This window comes from Schistocerca cancellata, unplaced genomic scaffold (assembly GCF_023864275.1).
Source record: "Schistocerca cancellata isolate TAMUIC-IGC-003103 unplaced genomic scaffold, iqSchCanc2.1 HiC_scaffold_662, whole genome shotgun sequence".
Lineage (NCBI taxonomy): Eukaryota > Metazoa > Arthropoda > Insecta > Orthoptera > Acrididae > Schistocerca > Schistocerca cancellata.
In genome coordinates this window covers 26,545-46,462 of record NW_026046673.1, presented here as the reverse complement: position 1 = coordinate 46,462, position 19,918 = coordinate 26,545, and the positions used below count along the sequence as shown (strand labels likewise).

At 55.1% G+C, this 19,918-nt stretch overlaps 5 non-coding genes and 15 pseudogenes across 5 annotated transcripts; all 20 read right to left on the bottom strand.

Moving 5' to 3' along the window:
• Positions 1–797: 797 nt before the first annotated feature.
• Positions 798–917, bottom strand: LOC126138546 (5S ribosomal RNA; annotated as a pseudogene).
• An 853-nt stretch (positions 918–1,770) lies between these two features.
• On the bottom strand, positions 1,771–1,890 carry LOC126138594 (5S ribosomal RNA; annotated as a pseudogene).
• An 852-nt stretch (positions 1,891–2,742) lies between these two features.
• On the bottom strand, positions 2,743–2,862 carry LOC126138593 (5S ribosomal RNA; annotated as a pseudogene).
• Positions 2,863–3,706: 844 nt separating this feature from the next.
• Positions 3,707–3,826, bottom strand: LOC126138591 (5S ribosomal RNA; annotated as a pseudogene).
• Positions 3,827–4,678: 852 nt separating this feature from the next.
• Positions 4,679–4,798, bottom strand: LOC126138590 (5S ribosomal RNA; annotated as a pseudogene).
• An 852-nt stretch (positions 4,799–5,650) lies between these two features.
• On the bottom strand, positions 5,651–5,770 carry LOC126138589 (5S ribosomal RNA; annotated as a pseudogene).
• Positions 5,771–6,624: 854 nt separating this feature from the next.
• LOC126138559 (5S ribosomal RNA) lies at positions 6,625–6,743 on the bottom strand. The gene has a single exon (XR_007528227.1). It is a non-coding gene; the product is annotated as a 5S ribosomal RNA (ribosomal RNA).
• An 843-nt stretch (positions 6,744–7,586) lies between these two features.
• On the bottom strand, positions 7,587–7,706 carry LOC126138588 (5S ribosomal RNA; annotated as a pseudogene).
• Positions 7,707–8,560: 854 nt separating this feature from the next.
• Positions 8,561–8,679, bottom strand: LOC126138570 (5S ribosomal RNA). The gene has a single exon (XR_007528237.1). It is a non-coding gene; the product is annotated as a 5S ribosomal RNA (ribosomal RNA).
• An 852-nt stretch (positions 8,680–9,531) lies between these two features.
• On the bottom strand, positions 9,532–9,651 carry LOC126138586 (5S ribosomal RNA; annotated as a pseudogene).
• An 853-nt stretch (positions 9,652–10,504) lies between these two features.
• LOC126138585 (5S ribosomal RNA) lies at positions 10,505–10,624 on the bottom strand (annotated as a pseudogene).
• An 855-nt stretch (positions 10,625–11,479) lies between these two features.
• Positions 11,480–11,598, bottom strand: LOC126138568 (5S ribosomal RNA). The gene has a single exon (XR_007528236.1). It is a non-coding gene; the product is annotated as a 5S ribosomal RNA (ribosomal RNA).
• An 852-nt stretch (positions 11,599–12,450) lies between these two features.
• LOC126138584 (5S ribosomal RNA) lies at positions 12,451–12,570 on the bottom strand (annotated as a pseudogene).
• Positions 12,571–13,422: 852 nt separating this feature from the next.
• Positions 13,423–13,542, bottom strand: LOC126138583 (5S ribosomal RNA; annotated as a pseudogene).
• An 855-nt stretch (positions 13,543–14,397) lies between these two features.
• On the bottom strand, positions 14,398–14,516 carry LOC126138557 (5S ribosomal RNA). Its single transcript, XR_007528226.1, has one exon. It is a non-coding gene; the product is annotated as a 5S ribosomal RNA (ribosomal RNA).
• Positions 14,517–15,369: 853 nt separating this feature from the next.
• LOC126138551 (5S ribosomal RNA) lies at positions 15,370–15,489 on the bottom strand (annotated as a pseudogene).
• An 852-nt stretch (positions 15,490–16,341) lies between these two features.
• Positions 16,342–16,461, bottom strand: LOC126138582 (5S ribosomal RNA; annotated as a pseudogene).
• An 852-nt stretch (positions 16,462–17,313) lies between these two features.
• Positions 17,314–17,433, bottom strand: LOC126138579 (5S ribosomal RNA; annotated as a pseudogene).
• An 855-nt stretch (positions 17,434–18,288) lies between these two features.
• On the bottom strand, positions 18,289–18,407 carry LOC126138556 (5S ribosomal RNA). Its single transcript, XR_007528225.1, has one exon. It is a non-coding gene; the product is annotated as a 5S ribosomal RNA (ribosomal RNA).
• Positions 18,408–19,261: 854 nt separating this feature from the next.
• On the bottom strand, positions 19,262–19,381 carry LOC126138539 (5S ribosomal RNA; annotated as a pseudogene).
• Positions 19,382–19,918: the final 537 nt, after the last annotated feature.

The window sequence follows — 19,918 nt, the reverse complement described above, 5'->3', positions numbered from 1 at the left end:
CCCAACACACAAAATGTTAGTTTTCGGCCGCATTTGACGAAAGCGCTTCCTTCCGCAACCGCCAGTTCCTCGAGGACGGCGCGGGGAGGCGCGCCCGGCGTCCCAGCAGAGTGACGGCCGAATTGGCGGGCGCACCGCCGCGTGTGTGAGACGCACTGCTGCTCGTTGCACCCCCTGTCATTCGCTGGGCGCGTTCAGCCTTCGACACTAGCGGAGGACGCATCTTGTCCCTGGTGTTCAGCGGAGGGCCTGTGCGGGGTGTGGCAGTGTCGTGCTGGAGGGCCCACTGGTAGCGATGTGGGCTTCCTCGCCTCGCCTCGCCTCGCCTCGCCGCGCCTCACACCAGGTGTCTGCGTAGTTTGCAGTGCATTCGCACCATTCCTATCCCTGTCCCTGTCCCCTGTCCCGACTTTGCTCGACTGCCGCTCGCTGCCGCTCGGGTCGTGGTCCATATGACAGCGCAAGCACGAAAAACGTCTGCGGGACGAGACGAGACGAGACGAGACGAGACGACTAAGGAATAAATTCGTGGTTACAAATCAAATTTGGAACTCTACATTCCTACACAACAACAGGCGGTGACGTATTTCAGAAATCACCTGCCGATTCGTACTGTTTTGTCGTTTTCAAAGTCTTCTTGGCAAACTTGGTTAGCACATTCTCCCTCAAACTGAGTTAATTACTGCATTTTCGTACCATTACAGTAGTTTAAAAGGCTTAAGTAAGCATCTTTGTCACAACAGAAACGTAGTTTGAAAATTGGGCTGGCAACATAACAAAAAAAAAAACGGGAAGGGAGCCAACAGCACCCGGGTTGACCCGGGCGGTCACCCATCCAAGTACTAGCCGGGCATGATGATGCTTAACTTCGGTGATCGGACGAGAACCGGTGTATTCATCATGGTATCGCCGTTGGCGCTCATCTAATGTAGGAGCACGGCAGAATTCGCGTTCGGCTTTTCTCCCAACACACAAAATGTTAGTTTTCGGCCGCATTTGACGAAAGCGCTTCCTTCCGCAACCGCCAGTTCCTCGAGGACGGCGCGGGGAGGCGCGCCCGGCGTCCCAGCAGAGTGACGGCCGAATTGGCGGGCGCACCGCCGCGTGTGTGAGACGCACTGCTGCTCGTTGCACCCCCTGTCATTCGCTGGGCGCGTTCAGCCTTCGACACTAGCGGAGGACGCATCTTGTCCCTGGTGTTCAGCGGAGGGCCTGCGCGGGGTGTGGCAGTGTCGTGCTGGAGGGCCCACTGGTAGCGATGTGGGCTTCCTCGCCTCGCCTCGCCTCGCCTCGCCGCGCCTCACACCAGGTGTCTGCGTAGTTTGCAGTGCATTCGCACCATTCCTATCCCTGTCCCTGTCCCCGTCCCGACTTGTCCCGACTTTGCTCGACTGCCGCTCGCTGCCGCTCGGGTCGTGGTCCATATGACAGCGCAAGCACGAAAAACGTCTGCGGGACGAGACGAGACGAGACGAGACGAGACGACTAAGGAATAAATTCGTGGTTACAAATCAAATTTGGAACTCTACATTCCTACACAACAACAGGCGGTGACGTATTTCAGAAATCACCTGCCGATTCGTACTGTTTTGTCGTTTTCAAAGTCTTCTTGGCAAACTTGGTTAGCACATTCTCCCTCAAACTGAGTTAATTACTGCATTTTCGTACCATTACAGTAGTTTAAAAGGCTTAAGTAAGCATCTTTGTCACAACAGAAACGTAGTTTGAAAATTGGGCTGGCAACATAACAAAAAAAAAAAACGGGAAGGGAGCCAACAGCACCCGGGTTGACCCAGGCGGTCACCCATCCAAGTACTAGCCGGGCATGATGATGCTTAACTTCGGTGATCGGACGAGAACCGGTGTATTCATCATGGTATCGCCGTTGGCGCTCATCTAATGTAGGAGCACGGCAGAATTCGCGTTCGGCTTTTCTCCCAACACACAAAATGTTAGTTTTCGGCCGCATTTGACGAAAGCGCTTCCTTCCGCAACCGCCAGTTCCTCGAGGACGGCGCGGGGAGGCGCGCCCGGCGTCCCAGCAGAGTGACGGCCGAATTGGCGGGCGCACCGCCGCGTGTGTGAGACGCACTGCTGCTCGTTGCACCCCCTGTCATTCGCTGGGCGCGTTCAGCCTTCGACACTAGCGGAGGACGCATCTTGTCCCTGGTGTTCAGCGGAGGGCCTGTGCGGGGTGTGGCAGTGTCGTGCTGGAGGGCCCACTGGTAGCGATGTGGGCTTCCTCGCCTCGCCTCGCCTCGCCTCGCCGCGCCTCACACCAGGTGTCTGCGTAGTTTGCAGTGCATTCGCACCATTCCTATCCCTGTCCCTGTCCCCGTCCCGACTTGTCCCGACTTTGCTCGACTGCCGCTCGCTGCCGCTCGGGTCGTGGTCCATATGACAGCGCAAGCACGAAAAACGTCTGCGGGACGAGACGAGACGAGACGAGACGAGACGACTAAGGAATAAATTCGTGGTTACAAATCAAATTTGGAACTCTACATTCCTACACAACAACAGGCGGTGACGTATTTCAGAAATCACCTGCCGATTCGTACTGTTTTGTCGTTTTCAAAGTCTTCTTGGCAAACTTGGTTAGCACATTCTCCCTCAAACTGAGTTAATTACTGCATTTTCGTACCATTACAGTAGTTTAAAAGGCTTAAGTAAGCATCTTTGTCACAACAGAAACGTAGTTTGAAAATTGGGCTGGCAACATAACAAAAAAAAAAACGGGAAGGGAGCCAACAGCACCCGGGTTGACCCAGGCGGTCACCCATCCAAGTACTAGCCGGGCATGATGATGCTTAACTTCGGTGATCGGACGAGAACCGGTGTATTCATCATGGTATCGCCGTTGGCGCTCATCTAATGTAGGAGCACGGCAGAATTCGCGTTCGGCTTTTCTCCCAACACACAAAATGTTAGTTTTCGGCCGCATTTGACGAAAGCGCTTCCTTCCGCAACCGCCAGTTCCTCGAGGACGGCGCGGGGAGGCGCGCCCGGCGTCCCAGCAGAGTGACGGCCGAATTGGCGGGCGCACCGCCGCGTGTGTGAGACGCACTGCTGCTCGTTGCACCCCCTGTCATTCGCTGGGCGCGTTCAGCCTTCGACACTAGCGGAGGACGCATCTTGTCCCTGGTGTTCAGCGGAGGGCCTGTGCGGGGTGTGGCAGTGTCGTGCTGGAGGGCCCACTGGTAGCGATGTGGGCTTCCTCGCCTCGCCTCGCCTCGCCTCGCCGCGCCTCACACCAGGTGTCTGCGTAGTTTGCAGTGCATTCGCACCATTCCTATCCCTGTCCCTGTCCCCTGTCCCGACTTTGCTCGACTGCCGCTCGCTGCCGCTCGGGTCGTGGTCCATATGACAGCGCAAGCACGAAAAACGTCTGCGGGACGAGACGAGACGAGACGAGACGAGACGACTAAGGAATAAATTCGTGGTTACAAATCAAATTTGGAACTCTACATTCCTACACAACAACAGGCGGTGACGTATTTCAGAAATCACCTGCCGATTCGTACTGTTTTGTCGTTTTCAAAGTCTTCTTGGCAAACTTGGTTAGCACATTCTCCCTCAAACTGAGTTAATTACTGCATTTTCGTACCATTACAGTAGTTTAAAAGGCTTAAGTAAGCATCTTTGTCACAACAGAAACGTAGTTTGAAAATTGGGCTGGCAACATAACAAAAAAAAAAAACGGGAAGGGAGCCAACAGCACCCGGGTTGACCCAGGCGGTCACCCATCCAAGTACTAGCCGGGCATGATGATGCTTAACTTCGGTGATCGGACGAGAACCGGTGTATTCATCATGGTATCGCCGTTGGCGCTCATCTAATGTAGGAGCACGGCAGAATTCGCGTTCGGCTTTTCTCCCAACACACAAAATGTTAGTTTTCGGCCGCATTTGACGAAAGCGCTTCCTTCCGCAACCGCCAGTTCCTCGAGGACGGCGCGGGGAGGCGCGCCCGGCGTCCCAGCAGAGTGACGGCCGAATTGGCGGGCGCACCGCCGCGTGTGTGAGACGCACTGCTGCTCGTTGCACCCCCTGTCATTCGCTGGGCGCGTTCAGCCTTCGACACTAGCGGAGGACGCATCTTGTCCCTGGTGTTCAGCGGAGGGCCTGCGCGGGGTGTGGCAGTGTCGTGCTGGAGGGCCCACTGGTAGCGATGTGGGCTTCCTCGCCTCGCCTCGCCTCGCCTCGCCGCGCCTCACACCAGGTGTCTGCGTAGTTTGCAGTGCATTCGCACCATTCCTATCCCTGTCCCTGTCCCCGTCCCGACTTGTCCCGACTTTGCTCGACTGCCGCTCGCTGCCGCTCGGGTCGTGGTCCATATGACAGCGCAAGCACGAAAAACGTCTGCGGGACGAGACGAGACGAGACGAGACGAGACGACTAAGGAATAAATTCGTGGTTACAAATCAAATTTGGAACTCTACATTCCTACACAACAACAGGCGGTGACGTATTTCAGAAATCACCTGCCGATTCGTACTGTTTTGTCGTTTTCAAAGTCTTCTTGGCAAACTTGGTTAGCACATTCTCCCTCAAACTGAGTTAATTACTGCATTTTCGTACCATTACAGTAGTTTAAAAGGCTTAAGTAAGCATCTTTGTCACAACAGAAACGTAGTTTGAAAATTGGGCTGGCAACATAACAAAAAAAAAAACGGGAAGGGAGCCAACAGCACCCGGGTTGACCCAGGCGGTCACCCATCCAAGTACTAGCCGGGCATGATGATGCTTAACTTCGGTGATCGGACGAGAACCGGTGTATTCATCATGGTATCGCCGTTGGCGCTCATCTAATGTAGGAGCACGGCAGAATTCGCGTTCGGCTTTTCTCCCAACACACAAAATGTTAGTTTTCGGCCGCATTTGACGAAAGCGCTTCCTTCCGCAACCGCCAGTTCCTCGAGGACGGCGCGGGGAGGCGCGCCCGGCGTCCCAGCAGAGTGACGGCCGAATTGGCGGGCGCACCGCCGCGTGTGTGAGACGCACTGCTGCTCGTTGCACCCCCTGTCATTCGCTGGGCGCGTTCAGCCTTCGACACTAGCGGAGGACGCATCTTGTCCCTGGTGTTCAGCGGAGGGCCTGTGCGGGGTGTGGCAGTGTCGTGCTGGAGGGCCCACTGGTAGCGATGTGGGCTTCCTCGCCTCGCCTCGCCTCGCCTCGCCGCGCCTCACACCAGGTGTCTGCGTAGTTTGCAGTGCATTCGCACCATTCCTATCCCTGTCCCTGTCCCCGTCCCGACTTGTCCCGACTTTGCTCGACTGCCGCTCGCTGCCGCTCGGGTCGTGGTCCATATGACAGCGCAAGCACGAAAAACGTCTGCGGGACAAGACGAGACGAGACGAGACGAGACGACTAAGGAATAAATTCGTGGTTACAAATCAAATTTGGAACTCTACATTCCTACACAACAACAGGCGGTGACGTATTTCAGAAATCACCTGCCGATTCGTACTGTTTTGTCGTTTTCAAAGTCTTCTTGGCAAACTTGGTTAGCACATTCTCCCTCAAACTGAGTTAATTACTGCATTTTCGTACCATTACAGTAGTTTAAAAGGCTTAAGTAAGCATCTTTGTCACAACAGAAACGTAGTTTGAAAATTGGGCTGGCAACATAACAAAAAAAAAAACGGGAAGGGAGCCAACAGCACCCGGGTTGACCCAGGCGGTCACCCATCCAAGTACTAGCCGGGCATGATGATGCTTAACTTCGGTGATCGGACGAGAACCGGTGTATTCATCATGGTATCGCCGTTGGCGCTCATCTAATGTAGGAGCACGGCAGAATTCGCGTTCGGCTTTTCTCCCAACACACAAAATGTTAGTTTTCGGCCGCATTTGACGAAAGCGCTTCCTTCCGCAACCGCCAGTTCCTCGAGGACGGCGCGGGGAGGCGCGCCCGGCGTCCCAGCAGAGTGACGGCCGAATTGGCGGGCGCACCGCCGCGTGTGTGAGACGCACTGCTGCTCGTTGCACCCCCTGTCATTCGCTGGGCGCGTTCAGCCTTCGACACTAGCGGAGGACGCATCTTGTCCCTGGTGTTCAGCGGAGGGCCTGTGCGGGGTGTGGCAGTGTCGTGCTGGAGGGCCCACTGGTAGCGATGTGGGCTTCCTCGCCTCGCCTCGCCTCGCCTCGCCGCGCCTCACACCAGGTGTCTGCGTAGTTTGCAGTGCATTCGCACCATTCCTATCCCTGTCCCTGTCCCCGTCCCGACTTGTCCCGACTTTGCTCGACTGCCGCTCGCTGCCGCTCGGGTCGTGGTCCATATGACAGCGCAAGCACGAAAAACGTCTGCGGGACGAGACGAGACGAGACGAGACGAGACGACTAAGGAATAAATTCATGGTTACAAATCAAATTTGGAACTCTACATTCCTACACAACAATAGGCGGTGACGTATTTCAGAAATCACCTGCCGATTCGTACTGTTTTGTCGTTTTCAAAGTCTTCTTGGCAAACTTGGTTAGCACATTCTCCCTCAAACTGAGTTAATTACTGCATTATCGTACCATTACAGTAGTTTAAACGGTTTAAGGAAGCATCTTTGTCACAACAGAAAGGTAGTTTGAAAATTGGGCTGGCGACATAACAAAAAAAAAAAAACAGGAAGGGAGCCAACAGCACCCGGGTTTCCCAGGCGGTCACCCATCCAAGTACTAGCAGGGCCCGATGATGCTTAACTTCGGTGATCGGACGAGAACCGGTGTATTCATCATGGTATCGCCGTTGGCGCTCATCTAATGTAGGAGCACGGCAGAATTCGCGTTCGGCTTTTCTCCCAACACACAAAATGTTAGTTTTCGGCCGCATTTGACGAAAGCGCTTCCTTCCGCAACCGCCAGTTCCTCGAGGACGGCGCGGGGAGGCGCGCCCGGCGTCCCAGCAGAGTGACGGCCGAATTGGCGGGCGCACCGCCGCGTGTGTGAGACGCACTGCTGCTCGTTGCACCCCCTGTCATTCGCTGGGCGCGTTCAGCCTTCGACACTAGCGGAGGACGCATCTTGTCCCTGGTGTTCAGCGGAGGGCCTGTGCGGGGTGTGGCAGTGTCGTGCTGGAGGGCCCACTGGTAGCGATGTGGGCTTCCTCGCCTCGCCTCGCCTCGCCTCGCCGCGCCTCACACCAGGTGTCTGCGTAGTTTGCAGTGCATTCGCACCATTCCTATCCCTGTCCCTGTCCCCTGTCCCGACTTTGCTCGACTGCCGCTCGCTGCCGCTCGGGTCGTGGTCCATATGACAGCGCAAGCACGAAAAACGTCTGCGGGACGAGACGAGACGAGACGAGACGAGACGACTAAGGAATAAATTCGTGGTTACAAATCAAATTTGGAACTCTACATTCCTACACAACAACAGGCGGTGACGTATTTCAGAAATCACCTGCCGATTCGTACTGTTTTGTCGTTTTCAAAGTCTTCTTGGCAAACTTGGTTAGCACATTCTCCCTCAAACTGAGTTAATTACTGCATTTTCGTACCATTACAGTAGTTTAAAAGGCTTAAGTAAGCATCTTTGTCACAACAGAAACGTAGTTTGAAAATTGGGCTGGCAACATAACAAAAAAAAAAACGGGAAGGGAGCCAACAGCACCCGGGTTGACCCAGGCGGTCACCCATCCAAGTACTAGCCGGGCATGATGATGCTTAACTTCGGTGATCGGACGAGAACCGGTGTATTCATCATGGTATCGCCGTTGGCGCTCATCTAATGTAGGAGCACGGCAGAATTCGCGTTCGGCTTTTCTCCCAACACACAAAATGTTAGTTTTCGGCCGCATTTGACGAAAGCGCTTCCTTCCGCAACCGCCAGTTCCTCGAGGACGGCGCGGGGAGGCGCGCCCGGCGTCCCAGCAGAGTGACGGCCGAATTGGCGGGCGCACCGCCGCGTGTGTGAGACGCACTGCTGCTCGTTGCACCCCCTGTCATTCGCTGGGCGCGTTCAGCCTTCGACACTAGCGGAGGACGCATCTTGTCCCTGGTGTTCAGCGGAGGGCCTGCGCGGGGTGTGGCAGTGTCGTGCTGGAGGGCCCACTGGTAGCGATGTGGGCTTCCTCGCCTCGCCTCGCCTCGCCTCGCCGCGCCTCACACCAGGTGTCTGCGTAGTTTGCAGTGCATTCGCACCATTCCTATCCCTGTCCCTGTCCCCGTCCCGACTTGTCCCGACTTTGCTCGACTGCCGCTCGCTGCCGCTCGGGTCGTGGTCCATATGACAGCGCAAGCACGAAAAACGTCTGCGGGACGAGACGAGACGAGACGAGACGAGACGACTAAGGAATAAATTCGTGGTTACAAATCAAATTTGGAACTCTACATTCCTACACAACAACAGGCGGTGACGTATTTCAGAAATCACCTGCCGATTCGTACTGTTTTGTCGTTTTCAAAGTCTTCTTGGCAAACTTGGTTAGCACATTCTCCCTCAAACTGAGTTAATTACTGCATTTTCGTACCATTACAGTAGTTTAAACGGTTTAAGGAAGCATCTTTGTCACAACAGAAAGGTAGTTTGAAAATTGGGCTGGCGACATAACAAAAAAAAAAAAACAGGAAGGGAGCCAACAGCACCCGCGTTTCCCAGGCGGTCACCCATCCAATTACTAGCAGGGCCCGATGATGCTTAACTTCGGTGATCGGACGAGAACCGGTGTATTCATCATGGTATCGCCGTTGGCGCTCATCTAATGTAGGAGCACGGCAGAATTCGCGTTCGGCTTTTCTCCCAACACACAAAATGTTAGTTTTCGGCCGCATTTGACGAAAGCGCTTCCTTCCGCAACCGCCAGTTCCTCGAGGACGGCGCGGGGAGGCGCGCCCGGCGTCCCAGCAGAGTGACGGCCGAATTGGCGGGCGCACCGCCGCGTGTGTGAGACGCACTGCTGCTCGTTGCACCCCCTGTCATTCGCTGGGCGCGTTCAGCCTTCGACACTAGCGGAGGACGCATCTTGTCCCTGGTGTTCAGCGGAGGGCCTGTGCGGGGTGTGGCAGTGTCGTGCTGGAGGGCCCACTGGTAGCGATGTGGGCTTCCTCGCCTCGCCTCGCCTCGCCTCGCCGCGCCTCACACCAGGTGTCTGCGTAGTTTGCAGTGCATTCGCACCATTCCTATCCCTGTCCCTGTCCCCGTCCCGACTTGTCCCGACTTTGCTCGACTGCCGCTCGCTGCCGCTCGGGTCGTGGTCCATATGACAGCGCAAGCACGAAAAACGTCTGCGGGACGAGACGAGACGAGACGAGACGAGACGACTAAGGAATAAATTCGTGGTTACAAATCAAATTTGGAACTCTACATTCCTACACAACAATAGGCGGTGACGTATTTCAGAAATCACCTGCCAATTCGTACTGTTTTGTCGTTTTCAAAGTCTTCTTGGCAAACTTGGTTAGCACATTCTCCCTCAAACTGAGTTAATTACTGCATTTTCGTACCATTACAGTAGTTTAAAAGGCTTAAGTAAGCATCTTTGTCACAACAGAAACGTAGTTTGAAAATTGGGCTGGCAACATAACAAAAAAAAAAACGGGAAGGGAGCCAACAGCACCCGGGTTGACCCAGGCGGTCACCCATCCAAGTACTAGCCGGGCATGATGATGCTTAACTTCGGTGATCGGACGAGAACCGGTGTATTCATCATGGTATCGCCGTTGGCGCTCATCTAATGTAGGAGCACGGCAGAATTCGCGTTCGGCTTTTCTCCCAACACACAAAATGTTAGTTTTCGGCCGCATTTGACGAAAGCGCTTCCTTCCGCAACCGCCAGTTCCTCGAGGACGGCGCGGGGAGGCGCGCCCGGCGTCCCAGCAGAGTGACGGCCGAATTGGCGGGCGCACCGCCGCGTGTGTGAGACGCACTGCTGCTCGTTGCACCCCCTGTCATTCGCTGGGCGCGTTCAGCCTTCGACACTAGCGGAGGACGCATCTTGTCCCTGGTGTTCAGCGGAGGGCCTGTGCGGGGTGTGGCAGTGTCGTGCTGGAGGGCCCACTGGTAGCGATGTGGGCTTCCTCGCCTCGCCTCGCCTCGCCTCGCCGCGCCTCACACCAGGTGTCTGCGTAGTTTGCAGTGCATTCGCACCATTCCTATCCCTGTCCCTGTCCCCGTCCCGACTTGTCCCGACTTTGCTCGACTGCCGCTCGCTGCCGCTCGGGTCGTGGTCCATATGACAGCGCAAGCACGAAAAACGTCTGCGGGACGAGACGAGACGAGACGAGACGAGACGACTAAGGAATAAATTCGTGGTTACAAATCAAATTTGGAACTCTACATTCCTACACAACAACAGGCGGTGACGTATTTCAGAAATCACCTGCCGATTCGTACTGTTTTGTCGTTTTCAAAGTCTTCTTGGCAAACTTGGTTAGCACATTCTCCCTCAAACTGAGTTAATTACTGCATTTTCGTACCATTACAGTAGTTTAAAAGGCTTAAGTAAGCATCTTTGTCACAACAGAAACGTAGTTTGAAAATTGGGCTGGCAACATAACAAAAAAAAAAAACGGGAAGGGAGCCAACAGCACCCGGGTTGACCCAGGCGGTCACCCATCCAAGTACTAGCCGGGCATGATGATGCTTAACTTCGGTGATCGGACGAGAACCGGTGTATTCATCATGGTATCGCCGTTGGCGCTCATCTAATGTAGGAGCACGGCAGAATTCGCGTTCGGCTTTTCTCCCAACACACAAAATGTTAGTTTTCGGCCGCATTTGACGAAAGCGCTTCCTTCCGCAACCGCCAGTTCCTCGAGGACGGCGCGGGGAGGCGCGCCCGGCGTCCCAGCAGAGTGACGGCCGAATTGGCGGGCGCACCGCCGCGTGTGTGAGACGCACTGCTGCTCGTTGCACCCCCTGTCATTCGCTGGGCGCGTTCAGCCTTCGACACTAGCGGAGGACGCATCTTGTCCCTGGTGTTCAGCGGAGGGCCTGTGCGGGGTGTGGCAGTGTCGTGCTGGAGGGCCCACTGGTAGCGATGTGGGCTTCCTCGCCTCGCCTCGCCTCGCCTCGCCGCGCCTCACACCAGGTGTCTGCGTAGTTTGCAGTGCATTCGCACCATTCCTATCCCTGTCCCTGTCCCCGTCCCGACTTGTCCCGACTTTGCTCGACTGCCGCTCGCTGCCGCTCGGGTCGTGGTCCATATGACAGCGCAAGCACGAAAAACGTCTGCGGGACGAGACGAGACGAGACGAGACGAGACGACTAAGGAATAAATTCGTGGTTACAAATCAAATTTGGAACTCTACATTCCTACACAACAACAGGCGGTGACGTATTTCAGAAATCACCTGCCGATTCGTACTGTTTTGTCGTTTTCAAAGTCTTCTTGGCAAACTTGGTTAGCACATTCTCCCTCAAACTGAGTTAATTACTGCATTTTCGTACCATTACAGTAGTTTAAACGGTTTAAGGAAGCATCTTTGTCACAACAGAAAGGTAGTTTGAAAATTGGGCTGGCGACATAACAAAAAAAAAAAAAACAGGAAGGGAGCCAACAGCACTCGGGTTTCCCAGGCGGTCACCCATCCAAGTACTAGCAGGGCCCGATGATGCTTAACTTCGGTGATCGGACGAGAACCGGTGTATTCATCATGGTATCGCCGTTGGCGCTCATCTAATGTAGGAGCACGGCAGAATTCGCGTTCGGCTTTTCTCCCAACACACAAAATGTTAGTTTTCGGCCGCATTTGACGAAAGCGCTTCCTTCCGCAACCGCCAGTTCCTCGAGGACGGCGCGGGGAGGCGCGCCCGGCGTCCCAGCAGAGTGACGGCCGAATTGGCGGGCGCACCGCCGCGTGTGTGAGACGCACTGCTGCTCGTTGCACCCCCTGTCATTCGCTGGGCGCGTTCAGCCTTCGACACTAGCGGAGGACGCATCTTGTCCCTGGTGTTCAGCGGAGGGCCTGTGCGGGGTGTGGCAGTGTCGTGCTGGAGGGCCCACTGGTAGCGATGTGGGCTTCCTCGCCTCGCCTCGCCTCGCCTCGCCGCGCCTCACACCAGGTGTCTGCGTAGTTTGCAGTGCATTCGCACCATTCCTATCCCTGTCCCTGTCCCCGTCCCGACTTGTCCCGACTTTGCTCGACTGCCGCTCGCTGCCGCTCGGGTCGTGGTCCATATGACAGCGCAAGCACGAAAAACGTCTGCGGGACGAGACGAGACGAGACGAGACGAGACGACTAAGGAATAAATTCGTGGTTACAAATCAAATTTGGAACTCTACATTCCTACACAACAATAGGCGGTGACGTATTTCAGAAATCACCTGCCGATTCGTACTGTTTTGTCGTTTTCAAAGTCTTCTTGGCAAACTTGGTTAGCACATTCTCCCTCAAACTGAGTTAATTACTGCATTTTCGTACCATTACAGTAGTTTAAAAGGCTTAAGTAAGCATCTTTGTCACAACAGAAACGTAGTTTGAAAATTGGGCTGGCAACATAACAAAAAAAAAAACGGGAAGGGAGCCAACAGCACCCGGGTTGACCCAGGCGGTCACCCATCCAAGTACTAGCCGGGCATGATGATGCTTAACTTCGGTGATCGGACGAGAACCGGTGTATTCATCATGGTATCGCCGTTGGCGCTCATCTAATGTAGGAGCACGGCAGAATTCGCGTTCGGCTTTTCTCCCAACACACAAAATGTTAGTTTTCGGCCGCATTTGACGAAAGCGCTTCCTTCCGCAACCGCCAGTTCCTCGAGGACGGCGCGGGGAGGCGCGCCCGGCGTCCCAGCAGAGTGACGGCCGAATTGGCGGGCGCACCGCCGCGTGTGTGAGACGCACTGCTGCTCGTTGCACCCCCTGTCATTCGCTGGGCGCGTTCAGCCTTCGACACTAGCGGAGGACGCATCTTGTCCCTGGTGTTCAGCGGAGGGCCTGTGCGGGGTGTGGCAGTGTCGTGCTGGAGGGCCCACTGGTAGCGATGTGGGCTTCCTCGCCTCGCCTCGCCTCGCCTCGCCGCGCCTCACACCAGGTGTCTGCGTAGTTTGCAGTGCATTCGCACCATTCCTATCCCTGTCCCTGTCCCCGTCCCGACTTGTCCCGACTTTGCTCGACTGCCGCTCGCTGCCGCTCGGGTCGTGGTCCATATGACAGCGCAAGCACGAAAAACGTCTGCGGGACGAGACGAGACGAGACGAGACGAGACGACTAAGGAATAAATTCGTGGTTACAAATCAAATTTGGAACTCTACATTCCTACACAACAACAGGCGGTGACGTATTTCAGAAATCACCTGCCGATTCGTACTGTTTTGTCGTTTTCAAAGTCTTCTTGGCAAACTTGGTTAGCACATTCTCCCTCAAACTGAGTTAATTACTGCATTTTCGTACCATTACAGTAGTTTAAAAGGCTTAAGTAAGCATCTTTGTCACAACAGAAACGTAGTTTGAAAATTGGGCTGGCAACATAACAAAAAAAAAAACGGGAAGGGAGCCAACAGCACCCGGGTTGACCCAGGCGGTCACCCATCCAAGTACTAGCCGGGCATGATGATGCTTAACTTCGGTGATCGGACGAGAACCGGTGTATTCATCATGGTATCGCCGTTGGCGCTCATCTAATGTAGGAGCACGGCAGAATTCGCGTTCGGCTTTTCTCCCAACACACAAAATGTTAGTTTTCGGCCGCATTTGACGAAAGCGCTTCCTTCCGCAACCGCCAGTTCCTCGAGGACGGCGCGGGGAGGCGCGCCCGGCGTCCCAGCAGAGTGACGGCCGAATTGGCGGGCGCACCGCCGCGTGTGTGAGACGCACTGCTGCTCGTTGCACCCCCTGTCATTCGCTGGGCGCGTTCAGCCTTCGACACTAGCGGAGGACGCATCTTGTCCCTGGTGTTCAGCGGAGGGCCTGTGCGGGGTGTGGCAGTGTCGTGCTGGAGGGCCCACTGGTAGCGATGTGGGCTTCCTCGCCTCGCCTCGCCTCGCCTCGCCGCGCCTCACACCAGGTGTCTGCGTAGTTTGCAGTGCATTCGCACCATTCCTATCCCTGTCCCTGTCCCCGTCCCGACTTGTCCCGACTTTGCTCGACTGCCGCTCGCTGCCGCTCGGGTCGTGGTCCATATGACAGCGCAAGCACGAAAAACGTCTGCGGGACGAGACGAGACGAGACGAGACGAGACGACTAAGGAATAAATTCGTGGTTACAAATCAAATTTGGAACTCTACATTCCTACACAACAACAGGCGGTGACGTATTTCAGAAATCACCTGCCGATTCGTACTGTTTTGTCGTTTTCAAAGTCTTCTTGGCAAACTTGGTTAGCACATTCTCCCTCAAACTGAGTTAATTACTGCATTTTCGTACCATTACAGTAGTTTAAACGGTTTAAGGAAGCATCTTTGTCACAACAGAAAGGTAGTTTGAAAATTGGGCTGGCGACATAACAAAAAAAAAAAAAACAGGAAGGGAGCCAACAGCACCCGGGTTTCCCAGGCGGTCACCCATCCAAGTACTAGCAGGGCCCGATGATGCTTAACTTCGGTGATCGGACGAGAACCGGTGTATTCATCATGGTATCGCCGTTGGCGCTCATCTAATGTAGGAGCACGGCAGAATTAGCGTTCGGCTTTTCTCCCAACACACAAAATGTTAGTTTTCGGCCGCATTTGACGAAAGCGCTTCCTTCCGCAACCGCCAGTTCCTCGAGGACGGCGCGGGGAGGCGCGCCCGGCGTCCCAGCAGAGTGACGGCCGAATTGGCGGGCGCACCGCCGCGTGTGTGAGACGCACTGCTGCTCGTTGCACCCCCTGTCATTCGCTGGGCGCGTTCAGCCTTCGACACTAGCGGAGGACGCATCTTGTCCCTGGTGTTCAGCGGAGGGCCTGTGCGGGGTGTGGCAGTGTCGTGCTGGAGGGCCCACTGGTAGCGATGTGGGCTTCCTCGCCTCGCCTCGCCTCGCCTCGCCGCGCCTCACACCAGGTGTCTGCGTAGTTTGCAGTGCATTCGCACCATTCCTATCCCTGTCCCTGTCCCCGTCCCGACTTGTCCCGACTTTGCTCGACTGCCGCTCGCTGCCGCTCGGGTCGTGGTCCATATGACAGCGCAAGCACGAAAAACGTCTGCGGGACGAGACGAGACGAGACGAGACGAGACGACTAAGGAATAAATTCGTGGTTACAAATCAAATTTGGAACTCTACATTCCTACACAACAATAGGCGGTGACGTATTTCAGAAATCACCTGCCGATTCGTACTGTTTTGTCGTTTTCAAAGTCTTCTTGGCAAACTTGGTTAGCACATTCTCCCTCAAACTGAGTTAATTACTGCATTTTCGTACCATTACAGTAGTTTAAAAGGCTTAAGGAAGCATCTTTGTGACAACAGAAACGTAGTTTGAAAATTGGGCTGGCAACATAACAAAAAAAAAAAACGGGAAGGGAGCCAACAGCACCCGGGTTGACCCAGGCGGTCACCCATCCAAGTACTAGCCGGGCATGATGATGTTTAACTTCGGTGGTCGGACGAGAACCGGTGTATTCATCATGGTATCGCCGTTGGCGCTCATCTAATGTAGGAGCACGGCAGAATTCGCGTTCGGCTTTTCTCCCAACACACAAAATGTTAGTTTTCGGCCGCATTTGACGAAAGCGCTTCCTTCCGCAACCGCCAGTTCCTCGAGGACGGCGCGGGGAGGCGCGCCCGGCGTCCCAGCAGAGTGACGGCCGAATTGGCGGGCGCACCGCCGCGTGTGTGAGACGCACTGCTGCTCGTTGCACCCCCTGTCATTCGCTGGGCGCGTTCAGCCTTCGACACTAGCGGAGGACGCATCTTGTCCCTGGTGTTCAGCGGAGGGCCTGTGCGGGGTGTGGCAGTGTCGTGCTGGAGGGCCCACTGGTAGCGATGTGGGCTTCCTCGCCTCGCCTCGCCTCGCCTCGCCGCGCCTCACACCAGGTGTCTGCGTAGTTTGCAGTGCATTCGCACCATTCCTATCCCTGTCCCTGTCCCCGTCCCGACTTGTCCCGACTTTGCTCGACTGCCGCTCGCTGCCGCTCGGGTCGTGGTCCATATGACAGCGCAAGCACGAAAAACGTCTGCGGGACGAGACGAGACGAGACGAGACGAGACGACTAAGGAATAAATTCGTGGTTACAAATCAAATTTGGAACTCTACATTCCTACACAACAATAGGCGGTGACGTATTTCAGAAATCACCTGCCAATTCGTACTGTTTTGTCGTTTTCAAAGTCTTCTTGGCAAACTTGGTTAGCACATTCTCCCTCAAACTGAGTTAATTACTGCATTTTCGTACCATTACAGTAGTTTAAAAGGCTTAAGTAAGCATCTTTGTCACAACAGAAACGTAGTTTGAAAATTGGGCTGGCAACATAACAAAAAAAAAAACGGGAAGGGAGCCAACAGCACCCGGGTTGACCCAGGCGGTCACCCATCCAAGTACTAGCCGGGCATGATGATGCTTAACTTCGGTGATCGGACGAGAACCGGTGTATTCATCATGGTATCGCCGTTGGCGCTCATCTAATGTAGGAGCACGGCAGAATTCGCGTTCGGCTTTTCTCCCAACACACAAAATGTTAGTTTTCGGCCGCATTTGACGAAAGCGCTTCCTTCCGCAACCGCCAGTTCCTCGAGGACGGCGCGGGGAGGCGCGCCCGGCGTCCCAGCAGAGTGACGGCCGAATTGGCGGGCGCACCGCCGCGTGTGTGAGACGCACTGCTGCTCGTTGCACCCCCTGTCATTCGCTGGGCGCGTTCAGCCTTCGACACTAGCGGAGGACGCATCTTGTCCCTGGTGTTCAGCGGAGGGCCTGTGCGGGGTGTGGCAGTGTCGTGCTGGAGGGCCCACTGGTAGCGATGTGGGCTTCCTCGCCTCGCCTCGCCTCGCCTCGCCGCGCCTCACACCAGGTGTCTGCGTAGTTTGCAGTGCATTCGCACCATTCCTATCCCTGTCCCTGTCCCCGTCCCGACTTGTCCCGACTTTGCTCGACTGCCGCTCGCTGCCGCTCGGGTCGTGGTCCATATGACAGCGCAAGCACGAAAAACGTCTGCGGGACGAGACGAGACGAGACGAGACGAGACGACTAAGGAATAAATTCGTGGTTACAAATCAAATTTGGAACTCTACATTCCTACACAACAACAGGCGGTGACGTATTTCAGAAATCACCTGCCGATTCGTACTGTTTTGTCGTTTTCAAAGTCTTCTTGGCAAACTTGGTTAGCACATTCTCCCTCAAACTGAGTTAATTACTGCATTTTCGTACCATTACAGTAGTTTAAAAGGCTTAAGTAAGCATCTTTGTCACAACAGAAACGTAGTTTGAAAATTGGGCTGGCAACATAACAAAAAAAAAAACGGGAAGGGAGCCAACAGCACCCGGGTTGACCCAGGCGGTCACCCATCCAAGTACTAGCCGGGCATGATGATGCTTAACTTCGGTGATCGGACGAGAACCGGTGTATTCATCATGGTATCGCCGTTGGCGCTCATCTAATGTAGGAGCACGGCAGAATTCGCGTTCGGCTTTTCTCCCAACACACAAAATGTTAGTTTTCGGCCGCATTTGACGAAAGCGCTTCCTTCCGCAACCGCCAGTTCCTCGAGGACGGCGCGGGGAGGCGCGCCCGGCGTCCCAGCAGAGTGACGGCCGAATTGGCGGGCGCACCGCCGCGTGTGTGAGACGCACTGCTGCTCGTTGCACCCCCTGTCATTCGCTGGGCGCGTTCAGCCTTCGACACTAGCGGAGGACGCATCTTGTCCCTGGTGTTCAGCGGAGGGCCTGTGCGGGGTGTGGCAGTGTCGTGCTGGAGGGCCCACTGGTAGCGATGTGGGCTTCCTCGCCTCGCCTCGCCTCGCCTCGCCGCGCCTCACACCAGGTGTCTGCGTAGTTTGCAGTGCATTCGCACCATTCCTATCCCTGTCCCTGTCCCCGTCCCGACTTGTCCCGACTTTGCTCGACTGCCGCTCGCTGCCGCTCGGGTCGTGGTCCATATGACAGCGCAAGCACGAAAAACGTCTGCGGGACGAGACGAGACGAGACGAGACGAGACGACTAAGGAATAAATTCGTGGTTACAAATCAAATTTGGAACTCTACATTCCTACACAACAACAGGCGGTGACGTATTTCAGAAATCACCTGCCGATTCGTACTGTTTTGTCGTTTTCAAAGTCTTCTTGGCAAACTTGGTTAGCACATTCTCCCTCAAACTGAGTTAATTACTGCATTTTCGTACCATTACAGTAGTTTAAACGGTTTAAGGAAGCATCTTTGTCACAACAGAAAGGTAGTTTGAAAATTGGGCTGGCGACATAACAAAAAAAAAAAAAACAGGAAGGGAGCCAACAGCACCCGGGTTTCCCAGGCGGTCACCCATCCAAGTACTAGCAGGGCCCGATGATGCTTAACTTCGGTGATCGGACGAGAACCGGTGTATTCATCATGGTATCGCCGTTGGCGCTCATCTAATGTAGGAGCACGGCAGAATTAGCGTTCGGCTTTTCTCCCAACACACAAAATGTTAGTTTTCGGCCGCATTTGACGAAAGCGCTTCCTTCCGCAACCGCCAGTTCCTCGAGGACGGCGCGGGGAGGCGCGCCCGGCGTCCCAGCAGAGTGACGGCCGAATTGGCGGGCGCACCGCCGCGTGTGTGAGACGCACTGCTGCTCGTTGCACCCCCTGTCATTCGCTGGGCGCGTTCAGCCTTCGACACTAGCGGAGGACGCATCTTGTCCCTGGTGTTCAGCGGAGGGCCTGTGCGGGGTGTGGCAGTGTCGTGCTGGAGGGCCCACTGGTAGCGATGTGGGCTTCCTCGCCTCGCCTCGCCTCGCCTCGCCGCGCCTCACACCAGGTGTCTGCGTAGTTTGCAGTGCATTCGCACCATTCCTATCCCTGTCCCTGTCCCCGTCCCGACTTGTCCCGACTTTGCTCGACTGCCGCTCGCTGCCGCTCGGGTCGTGGTCCATATGACAGCGCAAGCACGAAAAACGTCTGCGGGACGAGACGAGACGAGACGAGACGAGACGACTAAGGAATAAATTCGTGGTTACAAATCAAATTTGGAACTCTACATTCCTACACAACAATAGGCGGTGACGTATTTCAGAAATCACCTGCCGATTCGTACTGTTTTGTCGTTTTCAAAGTCTTCTTGGCAAACTTGGTTAGCACATTCTCCCTCAAACTGAGTTAATTACTGCATTTTCGTACCATTACAGTAGTTTAAAAGGCTTAAGGAAGCATCTTTGTGACAACAGAAACGTAGTTTGAAAATTGGGCTGGCAACATAACAAAAAAAAAAAAACGGGAAGGGAGCCAACAGCACCCGGGTTGACCCAGGCGGTCACCCATCCAAGTACTAGCCGGGCATGATGATGCTTAACTTCGGTGGTCGGACGAGAACCGGTGTATTCATCATGGTATCGCCGTTGGCGCTCATCTAATGTAGGAGCACGGCAGAATTCGCGTTCGGCTTTTCTCCCAACACACAAAATGTTAGTTTTCGGCCGCATTTGACGAAAGCGCTTCCTTCCGCAACCGCCAGTTCCTCGAGGACGGCGCGGGGAGGCGCGCCCGGCGTCCCAGCAGAGTGACGGCCGAATTGGCGGGCGCACCGCCGCGTGTGTGAGACGCACTGCTGCTCGTTGCACCCCCTGTCATTCGCTGGGCGCGTTCAGCCTTCGACACTAGCGGAGGACGCATCTTGTCCCTGGTGTTCAGCGGAGGGCCTGTGCGGGGTGTGGCAGTGTCGTGCTGGAGGGCCCACTGGTAGCGATGTGGGCTTCCTCGCCTCGCCTCGCCTCGCCTCGCCGCGCCTCACACCAGGTGTCTGCGTAGTTTGCAGTGCATTCGCACCATTCCTATCCCTGTCCCTGTCCCCGTCCCGACTTGTCCCGACTTTGCTCGACTGCCGCTCGCTGCCGCTCGGGTCGTGGTCCATATGACAGCGCAAGCACGAAAAACGTCTGCG